The sequence below is a fragment of the Aegilops tauschii genome, chromosome 4 (assembly GCF_002575655.3).
Source record: "Aegilops tauschii subsp. strangulata cultivar AL8/78 chromosome 4, Aet v6.0, whole genome shotgun sequence".
In the NCBI taxonomy this organism is placed as follows: domain Eukaryota; kingdom Viridiplantae; phylum Streptophyta; class Magnoliopsida; order Poales; family Poaceae; genus Aegilops; species Aegilops tauschii.
Window position 1 is genome coordinate 83,037,286 of NC_053038.3, and position 12,301 is coordinate 83,049,586.

Below are 12,301 nucleotides of genomic sequence, written 5' to 3' on the forward strand. Positions count from 1 at the left end.
ACGAGTTTATCTTTAATTTGAGCTATGACCCTTGTCTAGTTTGTCCGTCGGGATTCATGTTGTCTCCTTTGGGCAGTGAGGTTATGGTTTCTTGTCATGTGGCATTTTTTCATGTTATATGTTATAATCCGGTGCTTCAGATCAAAATGACGATAAGTACGCCTCTGGGGCACGTGCATGAAGACTTCTCGACAGTCATTGACGAGGTCAAGTCGGCTCCGGTAGACAAAAGAAAACCAGTACTCCACTATATAGGCAGGAGCCTCCGCGCTTGCTTGCTAGTGTTGTTCTCTTCACACTGTCTCGTCCTCTCCAAATCTAAACACGACAGCGGTGGCCACACTCTCTCTCTCTACTCACCGCTGGTCACAGCAGCCAGATCCTCTCCGCCGGGGAAGGTTAGAAGGTGCAATGTTCATGCGGTCGTCCTCGGCGATGGCTCTTACCCACTCCCGGCGCATCCCGAGCAGCGTGCCTTGCCGTTCTCTCCCAAGCACTGCTGGCTAGGGAGGGCCTCCGACCCCTTCTTCCTCGCTGACGTAGTGTGGGCAGATCCGGCCTCCCACCGCCCACCTAACGACATCCCGGCGAACTTCAGGTAACTTCCTTTGAAACCGGCCTTGCTCTGCTTCCCGAGCTCCTGACGTCGCTGCATTTGTATCTTTTAATATTTCTCAGGCCCCCTCGTACATAGGATCGATCGGCTGTTCGAAAGCCACCTAAATTTTTACTGTTAAGAGGTAAAACTAGTTCATGTACTCGAATCTAGTACTACTTGGTTCAAACAAGGAAGAAAAGGGGGTGGAGGTGGGGGAAGATTTGTTACCTGAATCTAGGACTTGGTCGAAAGAGGAAATAATGGGGGCGAAAAGTAGCACAGACTGGCTATCAAACTGGTCTCTTGGTCTAATAGGGAGATAAAGGGAAACGCAGTACAAACTCAATGTAAACCCGATCTTTTGGTTGAAAAAGGAAAGAAAGTGGGGACTGGGGGACAAGTCAACAGAGTAAGTCCAGCACTAGATTTGCTAGCCTCACACAGTATAAGGTGGCTATACCGAAGAAAATTGGGACCAACCCAGATGTACTGTTCTGATGTTTGTTGCCCCGAGCCACTCTTATGTAATGCCACTGGTAAAATGCAGCAGTCGCACTGTTAAAAGTAAGGACACGTTAAACCAATGTTGTTTTCAATGTAATGCCTCCAGTAATATGAATCAATGGCACTTTTTTTCATGTCCGGCTAAATTTCCCATTAAGATAAGTTGCTTCTTTTTGTTAGAAATGCAACTGTCCTGGTCCGCCTATTCTCCCGTGCCCAAAAACCATCTCTGTAGCAGCTATTAATGTAATGTTGCTAGTAAAATGAAGCAATGGCACCATTAAAGTAATGTCATATTTAACGGTTGTCATAGTTAATCCTAATGCCCAGACTAATATCTAGCAATGCTGTTGCTTTAGAAATTGCTACTGTCCTTGTAGGATTGCCATTCAGATAAGGAACATGCTTCTTTTCATTTGATGTATGTTTTATCACTTGTTAGTCACCCTCCTTTCCACCTTTTTTGTGCAAACAGAGATATACATTTCACGCTTGATCTTAGTTGAACTGCACAAATGATATCCAAATTATAGTTGAACATTCCAGGAGCTTCACCACCAACCTTGATGTTGCTCAATTTTATTGCAACTAATGAAGAAGAAGCTCTCTGGGTTTCGTTTTCGGATGGAAATGGAACCGGGGCTAGAGCCCTTCTGTTAAAAAAATGAAGAAGAAGCTGCTAGCTCATGGGACATTGCTTCATTTTAGGTGAACTGCACCAAAAGGTCCCATGAATTGAATCATCCATGTTGGTGACTGGTGTCATCCCTTCTATGATGGCGTTGACTGCAGATATGGTTCCCATCACGAGGTATGTTCCTTTTTGGTCTGACCGTTTGCCAAAGATCATGCATGTTGAGTCTGCTCTTGTGCTACTGTTTTGGCACTGCCATGATAAAGCAGTAATGTTATTATTTTGCACCTTAATCTAGTGGCACTATTAATTTGAGGCAATGTTTTGGCACCGCTAGTGCCACTGATTTTTTATATATATCGAAAGAGGGGGTTTCCTCCGATTTCATTAAAGAAACCCAAACATAGAGAACCATTATCCGACAACATCTCAGTGTAAACAGGCAGTTATGCAACTACTACTAGAACGGACTGAGTACTAGCAGGAGACAAGTTCACCACATAAGCTAGGCAGGTAGGGGGACGCAGCACCAGCTCGACCAAGTTTGGATTACAACCCAAATGCTACCACAGAAACATCAGGGGGGAAGATAGGGACTGAAAGAGCCAGCTTCAGCATCCTAGTCTAAGCACCCCCGGCCTCCATCTTTGCGACGCACGGTACACCTCGTTTGCCACTTGCTCGACCCTAGTGCCACTGATAAAATGAAGTAATAATACAGTTAAAATAGAGCGAGTGTCCTCTCTATCATTTCATTTCCAATGTAGATAAAGAAAGTGCTTCTCTTTGTTAGTATATGTTTCACCAACTAGTTCCATTGTTAATGTTTAAGCGTTCACTACAAAAAAAAACACTTCCGTGATGATACGTGTTTGTCATAGTAGGTCATGTTTTCTGTCATGCATCTACATCCATGACAATTTTATGACAGAATCAAGATAGTCATACCTGTGCTGTCGTAGAAGTGTTCCATGACATTACCAAAATTATCATCACGGAAGTGTCCACTTCCATGACGATAAATCGCGCGTCACAGAAGTGCTTTCGTCAAGGGTGACCGACACGTGGCATCCACCGTAACGGAACGCCGTTAAGTTATCGGGTCCAGTTTTTGATCCGATAACCCGTTAAAAACCCCGACCAATGGGGATTTCCCACGTTTAAAATCATCATTGGTTGGAGGAAACACGTGTCGGCTCAGCGTTGGGACAGATGTCATCCACTCATTGGACCCAAAGTGCCTATGATACGTCGACACGTGGCATGGCCCAACAGAGGCCCATTCTTGTGAAAAGGCCAGCCCGTTTGACTTGGTAAAAAGGTGGCGGGCCGGCCCACGGCAAACCTGTTAACAACCTGTTCACATATAGCCCATTTACAGCCCGCTAACCCAGGGCCCGTTTACGGCCTATCCGAATTAGGCCCAGTAGCGTCATCTGGGCCATCCAATATAATTCCAGCCCATGTATGGCCCATGACGTATTTTGGCCCATATGAGTCCCTTTGTAACTCTTGGCCCATTAATTGCCCGTGGTGAAACCGGCCCGTAATGAACAGTGTATAGCTTTATACCCATTAGCGGTCCATTATTCCATTGGGTCATTTCTAGCCCGTGTTACCTTTTGGCCTTCTGAGGGCCCATTTATTCTTGGGCTCATTTCCAGCATTCGGTTACTTACGACCCGTTACTGGCCTTTTCTGCTTGTGGGCCAAATTCAGCCCGTGGATACAGTCGGCCCGTTTGTGGCCCGTTAATCTGTTGAGCAATTTTCATAGCATCATCAAATACGGTTATTAACGGCCCATTATGGTCAGCCCATAAAACGTACGATTTCCACTCTAGCCCGTTTATGGTCCCTTATACGGCCCGTACAAGGCCCATAGATGAGATGGCCCGTAGAAGGCCCATGGATCCTACGGGACATAGAAGGCCCATTGACCCGAGGGCCCATAGAAGGCCCATTGATCCGACGGCCCATAGAAGGCCCATGGATCTGATGGCCCATAGAAGGCCCATGGATCCGACAGCCGATAGAAGGCCCACGGATCCGACAACCCATTGAAGGCCCACGGATCCGACGACCATAGAAGGCCATGGATCGTCTGTCCCGTAGATGGCCCATGGATCGTACGGCCTGTGGAGGGCCATGGTCACTACAACGTTTGGGCGAGTTGGCCCCCGTTTGAACGATATAGCATATTCAAAGAATTATCCTACTCTATACTATCACCTCTAAAAAACATACACTATACAATAAAGAGACTATGGCATAGAAACGTAGAATAATCCTACACTATACAATAAAGAAATTACAGCCGATTATACCCACTGGGCATTATGGTTCGGCCCTAGTGATAATAAAGCATACACAAATGGCAAATTACATACACTAGGAAAATATAGCTCATACATCATGGACGCGCATCAACATAACTTAGCATTTGAACTATAATCTCTTCAGAAAGTAGGATTGGCCGGATTTAGATAGCACAAATTTCAGTCTACAAATTCTCCCATTCCTTCATTGTTACCTCAGTGTCTTGTTTCATTTTTTTGACTCCTACATCTAATACATGCATGTCCAGTCTCAACTTGTTGATTGTACGTTCAGAATCATGTACACATTGTCTTGCCACCTCTAGTTGATGCTCGAGAACATCAGCACATTCCAATCCATAATCATTCGGTAACGGCCATGCCGCACTGCTCGCAGATCTTTGTGTTGATGTCACTTCATCCTGAAATGTTTCTGTAAGTACACATGACTAGGGCAAAAATATAGTTACAACAGTGAAGCGAGCAAGACAAACTATTTTTTACATGGCAAAACAGGACTAACAATAATGTTACACGTCATGAAGCATAAGCAGGTGATATTTTAAAAATTATAAAAAGGTAGTCTGTGTAGCCTGCATACAGAAATCTCTCTTAGCTCACCAGAGGAGCATGACGTTGGGGCCCAATCCAAAACACAGACAAGTTACAAATTTAGACAACACGTTGCGTAGAAGTAAGCAAGCAGTTGGCCATTTTGTAGCTCAATTAAAGTCTTAGGGAGCATAATGAATAGTAGAGGGTTTCATACAAACATACTACAACAAGCAAAACTATGCAATCATTAGCCTAGTATAAACTGGATTGCGAGCCTCATGCAATAATAGTTGGTTAATAGACTTCAAAGCTTCAGGCACACTTCGGCAGAGTAATTAAATGGTAAGGCCTTTAATTATGTCAACTAATAGTTATACAAGTACCCAACATCAGGCATCATTCTTTGGGCATCTATTAACTGAGGACAAATAAAGCAATTGAAAAGAGCAAATTAACTATGCCTGAAACAAACAAGGAATTGAACTGTTGAGTTGGATACAGTGACTTACCTTAACAGGTTGAAGAGGCTCAGCATAGCTCCTACTTCTCTTGCAAGGCTCCTTCCTAACATCTTGTACTTGGAAATCCTCAATCTTATCTTCATTGCACCCCCTCTGCAAGGTAACACAAACTAGTTACTCGTCTCCTTGGAAGATAAATATGCATACTTTCTAGTCTGTGAACACAAAAGGATGAGATTATAACAAAACAACACCACATAATGAAACATGCCGCATCTCTTGCACTTGCACACAATGAAATGAGTATTTACTATGTCTGCACTATGTAAAAACTAGGCATACCTTCGAACTAGATCTCCAGGTACTCTTGGAGAGCCTACTTTAGTGTACAGCCAAACCTTTATGTCACCTATGAGTTAGAAGAGGCCCCACTACAGCAGCCCTGAGTGTTTAAATTGTTGACAAGCTCTGTTAGAGTGTTAGGTCAAGAACAACAAGCAATCAAAGCAAACAATCCTAGTATGGTTGGCTGATGCAAACAAGCAATTGAACAGATGTATGAGCAAATCTTACATATCAAGAAAAGAAGCAAAGAAGGAGGCTTAAAGACCATCACTTGACTGACCAGATTTATGGGGCATTTAAACATCATGTGCAATGTATGAACTAACATAAACATTGCATATTCCAGATTCTACAATGGAATGCACATGTATTAGGTTATGCCATGTATGATGATGCCTAAATGTACACTATAGCAGGCAGGAGTGATTCATCATTGCACGCACAATTGAATGGCAGGTTAAGGGCCAGTTCTATTCCGCCTTTTCAGGGCTTATTGTCAAAATAAGCCATAAAATATGTAAAGAAGTCATTTTTGAGTTATGGGCTTGGGCTTAACTAATTTCGCTTTGGAGGGGGGTGTTTCGGGTAGAACCTCACTAAAAATTGAAGGGAAGGGGAATAGTGAAATGACTCTGTTGTCTGCCTATATTACACTCAAAATGCAACTGGTGATGCCCGTGTCACACCTCACCCTCAAGTAAAAACAAACACGCAAGCGTTCATTGCCCTGCCCGCTTGCATCTCCTCTCCCCTTTCCCTCTACCTCGATCCCCTACCTTCAGCACTAGGGTTCCTCCTGCAAGCCGTCGCCACTGGTGCCATCTGGCCTGGTCCTCGATGATGCTCTGTCCAGCTAGGCTACATGACCCGCGGGTAGGGGCAAATCTCCCTGGCTGCTCCTCCCTCTGGCACCGCCCCTCATTCTCATGGTCTCCAGCAGCTGCTCCACTTTGGTTCATCCAACGCACTACTCCCGCAGGCGCTGCACAACTACGGCTGATGCCACACTGCGCTAGAAGGCACCTTATTCCCCCTCCCCACCTCCCAGGCCGTGGCCTTGAGGTGCTGTTGAAGGATGAGCTCATCCAACAAGGTGAGGAACTCCTCTAATTTTTTGCCAAATTTTCATTCTGATCCACTATACGATGAATTGCTATGAGCTGCTTCTGCTGCTGCTATATGATGCATTTCTATGAGCTGCTCCTGCTGCTGCTATATGATGAATTGCTATGAGCTGCTGCTGCTATATGATGAATTGCTATGAGCTGCTGCTGCTATATGATGAATTGCTATGAGCTGCTACTGATATATGATGAGTTGCTATAAGCTGCTCCCGCTGTTGCTGTACGATGAATTTCTATGAGCTGCTCCTGCTTATGCTATATGATGAATTGCTATGAGCTGCTCCTGCTGTTGCTGCATGATGAATTGCTATGAGCTGCTCCTGCTGCTGCTATATGATGAATTGCTATGAGCTGCTCCTGCTGCTGCTATATGATGAATTGCTATGGGCTGCTGCTGGTATATGATGAATTGCACACTGCTGCTGCTGCTGTATGATGACTTGCTATGAGCTGTTGCTGCTGCTATGTGATGCTTTTAGGTGGTGCTGCTATATGATAATAACCAGCCACTTGGACCATCGAATTTGAATAAATAATTGTTCTTCATTTAAATGTGGGTCATGCGTTTTTTGTTTAAATTAGGCAATGGATCTCTATGGAAAACATTGACCAAAGTAGATTGTGCCAAGTAGATGGTATCTTTGTATTTGCATTTTGAGCAAATAGTGATGGTCTGTTTTCCTATCATATTAATTACTGCACTGGGTTCAATTTGTGATGTTTGCAAGTTAAATTAATTTTCATATGGGCAGCAAAATGAAAAAATATAATGCAATCTAGACTTTTCACTGATCATAACAAAGATAAGCTGAAAACGCAATGAAAAGAACTGGTTGGCTTATTACATGGAGCTTATATTCACATGTGCTTATTTTCTTAGGATAACTCGTAATAACTGTCCCTAAGAAACTTGGCTAATAGAACTGACATACGAATAACATGTCACGATGATTGCGATGGAGGAGTGACGTACCATAGCACACTGTATAGGCTCACCGCTGGCTCTCCTTTTTTTTGCGATGTTCCATGAAATTGCCACATACATCTTGTACTTTTTCATTGTGTAACCCTATCTGCAAGTTGACACGGCTAATTTCAGACATCTCTACATGATAATACATCGCATATCCCTTGCACATATTTAAACCACCAATTAATGATTGTATGCGTAGCATAAACTAGCCATGACTATGTGCTGGACTAGCAGGCACTCTAAGGGAGCCTAATGTAGTGTACTGGAATTCCTACATGCCACCTCCAATTTTGTGTAATGTACTGCCTCTGTTCCTAAATATATGTCTATGTAGAGATTCCAGTATGGACCACATACACATGTATATAGATGCATTTTCGAGTGTAGATTCACTCATTTTGCTCCGTATGTAGCCTATAGTGGAATCTCTAGAAAGACTTATATTTAGGAACGGAGGTACGAGGTAGTATCATGTATGACATCTACATATCTAATTTAGCAGCCAGTAGTAGAAATCATTGTCTACACAAAGGGATTACTGGTCGAAAATCCTAGCAAAGCACGCTGGCAGGCATAGAACAATACAAGAGAGAGAGACACGCTTACAAGATCATAGTAATGCCTCGGTCTAGGATCTTGGTTGGCCAAGCTGTTAGATCCAAAAGAAACATCGTCCTTGTAGTTTTTGCCAGCTGCATAACAGGTAACAGCGACCTGTTAGTATATTTGAAGTACATCGGGCAGGTGATGCTGGATGGGTTTAAAGGTGACAAGTACCTAGGCCGTGGCGGGTGCTTGGCATCTTGCCAGATGGTGGGAATCAGGTTAGAAACGTCAAAGGTGATGACGCTACGCTGGCTGTCGGGGTCCGGCAAGGAGATCTAGAACCGTCGAGTAGGGTGTTTGTGGAGCGGCTCCGGTAGGGTGGACTACGGTGTGGGCGAAGCGGATCTGTGGCCGTGGACGAGGGCGTAGGTGAAGCTGCTCCGATGGTTGGGTTAAGGATGGTGTCGACGATGCGGATCTGCGGCCGTGGACGGGGCGTCAGAAGCTGCTCCGGTAGGTTGGATGAGGGTGCGAGGAAGCGGATCTGAGGCCGTGGACTTGTGAGTTGGCAAAGCGGCCCCGGTAGGGTTGAAAATGGTATAGGCGAAGCTACTCCGGTGGGGTTGACGATGGTGTCGGCGAAGCAGCTCCGGTAGGGTTGAGGAAGGTGTCGGCGAAGAGGATCAGAGGCCGTCGACGGGGGCATCGGTGGGGCGGCTGCGAGGGGGGGTGTGGACGAAGCGTCTCCGGTGGGGAGTATGAATGAGCCGCTGTAGATGCGCTGCGGTTGACGAGACTACCAGCAAAGCAGATCCGGTGCCGTGGACAAGGTCGGCACTGAATGGGCTGTGGTACAGTGGTGGATGAGCAGTCTACTTGTTTCTAGGGGAGGTGGGAGGGGTAGATGCGGCCGCAGAAGCAGATTCGGCGAGGTGGACGCCGCTGGCAGTGAATGGGCTCTGGTACGCCGGTGGATGAGCAGTCCAGGGTTTCGGGAGGGGAGGGGAGGAAGGCCGATGAAGTACGGACGACATGATGTGAGATGCTCTGGTGCTATGGAGTTAGTCGTTTTTGCGGGAGGGGGGAGGAAATGGGTGTGCCGTGTAGTGGGGGGAATCGGAAGTTACCAAAGCAGCCCCGACCTATTATGTAGATGAGGGCGGTATTGTAACTGTTGGTCTCCGTGCACCAAGGACAAAAGGGGAATTTTGCATGCTAAAGACTAAGGTGGCGGAAATTTTAGAAGGAGGCGGGAGATTTTGCCGCCCGCGGGATCGTTCGTATCCAGTTTCAACTAATTTTGGACCGTGCTAGCGGGAAGGTCATGCGAGACTGTGTACACGGGGCACGTGTCAGCAGTTAATAACTAGTGTGAAGTCCACCCAAGAAAAAAAGACAATAACTCGGGATGATGCGCCGATAACTTGGACGTTCACACGGGCGCGGCCAATCGTACAGGTGTAGTGGCGCGTTCACAAAAAAGGGATCAAACACTCAGCCTATGTATTTCTCGTGTAAATAGATAATTTAGTGCAATTGGTTATTTACTTTAAACATAATGCATTAACGTGTTAGTGTAGAGGCGCACAAAAAGAAATGGATATTGTAGTCCGCTACTTAAAAGTGTTACCTCATATGATTACATAGCCTCCATTTCATAAATTGTGTACCAGTTGAATTCATATATGAATATTACATATATTACTCCATAATAGAACCTTAAATCATGCAAAACTAATGATTTTGAATACAAGAGTAACAATAGTGCATGTACATGATAGCTACATTGGTTGTTTGAAGAAACATCACTGTAACTTTGGCATGCACAACTGAAAAGGTTTATTTAAATAGAAAAAATGTGATATGTGAGTGTCCAATCTTTATAGCGTTGAATCAATATAGTACCTTTGGCCATGATACGAAGTAGATATTGATTTATTTTCAAGCGATACACGTCCACGATCGCTAGATAGTTATACGTGAATGAATTGTGCAATCTCTCTCACACGCATACATATCTCATTTCCCTGTGGGCATCAGAATCACACACGCGCACTTCGTGTATTTCTCTCCCTCCGTCAAGGTTAGAATTTGTCTTTCTACCCTGTCCTACAAGTCTCTCACACAGAAACACACACGCTCTCTCTGTCGAACACGCCCACCCCTTTAATTCCGCCCACCCATAGCCACTAATGTCTCAAAGTATAATAATGTCTCTCACACATATGGCTAGGTTAACTCGAGTTCCGGAACCATATGAATACATACAATGGGATTCCAGCAGAGCACCCTTTGTTTTGAGATTTCGCTCTCTCTCTCTCTCTCTCTCACACACACACACACACACACACACACACACGCCCGCGCGCACGCACACACACATTGTTTCTCGCTTCATTTTTTCCGGCACTTGCATGCACACAATTTTTTTAACTTCGTGATGCTTTAATTATGACTCGCACAAATGCTTTATACCTATCCCTTAATATAGCTAGATATGTGTCATACAAACTCCTTCTCCCTACTAGCAAGATGCCCATGCGTTGCACCGAACATCAAGATGCATTTGTATGAGTAATTTATCTTGTGGGAGAAAAGGATGAACGAGGGAATGCCTTATTTGCAAATGCGGAGAGGGGTGTGGGTATCTTTTTGCAAAATTGCCACAGTTTCCTTCCTATCCGTCGGATATAAATCGGAAGGCATATATTGCAGGATGGCAGGAACACCATCATCACCAACTCTGTTTTTTATAAGAGTAGGGATATGTAAGTGTCACTGCCCCCCGCCGACACACACACCCACACAACCACACACACACACACACTTCCCAACACCGAAGGAGTAGGGTGAGATACGTCAATCTTCATATTAATCTATCGACTGGCTTCTCTCTCAAACACACACACACACTACCCAACATCGAAGGAGTAGGGCGGCACCTCGATCTTGATAGTAATCTATCTACTCCTCTTTCAAACACACACACACATACACACACACTCGCTAGTTGTGCCTCTGTGCCTACCGCGCACACTCTTGATATGTCTTTCTCTCCCTCCCCCTCCCCCACCCCAACAATGACAGCAGAAGGGTGACAACTCGATCTGATCGTAATCTGTCAATTGGTTTCTCTCTCGAACATTGTGTCTCTGTGCCTCGCTCAGTAGCCCCCTCGATATGTAGACTTATCGCGCGCACACAGTTGTAGTGACGATGACGCTAAACCCAGTGTGCCTCGTTTTTACCGGCCTCATGTGATAGTTTTCACCCTGTTTTCTGTTAATTAACAAGGCAACCTTTTCTTTGTTACTACTAGTGAATCTGAAATCATTCGGGGCAGACAGAAAATATATCACTTCAACCCAATTATCGCAGTAACTATTTTAAAAGAAACTAGCTAGATGCCCGTGCGTTGCACGGAACATCAAGATGCATTTGTATGAGTAGTTTATCTTGTGAGAGAAAAGGATGAATGAGGGAAGGCCGTATTTTCGAACGTGGAGAGGGGTGTGGGTATATTTTTGCAAAATTGCCATAGTTTTCTTCCTATTCGTTAGATAGGAATCCGACGGCCTATATTGCAGGATAGCACGCACACCATCATCACCAACTCTGTTTTCTACTCCATCCGTTCCTAAATATTTGTCTTTTTAGAGATTTCAAGAAGTGACTACATATGGAGCAAAATGAGTGAATCTACACTCTAAAATATGTCTACATACACATCCGTATGTGGTAGTACATTTGAAATCTGAAAAAGACAAATATTTAGGAACGGATGGAGTATAAGAGTAGACATGGAGATGTATCTCCAGCATGGTCTACAACAAAAATGTGCTGGACTGGTTAGCGCGGATGCTCGCAACGCGATGACATGAGTTCGAATTATGTCTTTAACTTTAGAATTTTATATTATATATTATTTATTTAATATATAATTCTTTCGCAACTGTACTGACAGTGGAACCCACAGAGTACTTAGAATACAAGATTAAGGATGGACTTGTTTCTTTTTAACTTTCTGTACGAAGATGTAGCCACCCTGCAAGTCACGTGTACACTGTACATGCAATTAACTTTTTATAGAGGGACAATCATACACGCAATTAACTCAAATGGATTGGATGTCACTCTATTATTTCCAGCGTAAGAGAATCTCCAACGGCAACCGGCAAATTTCCTCCCGCTTCCTTCCGCGGAGGACAACATCAAACGCCAGCGGCATACATTTTCACAACTCT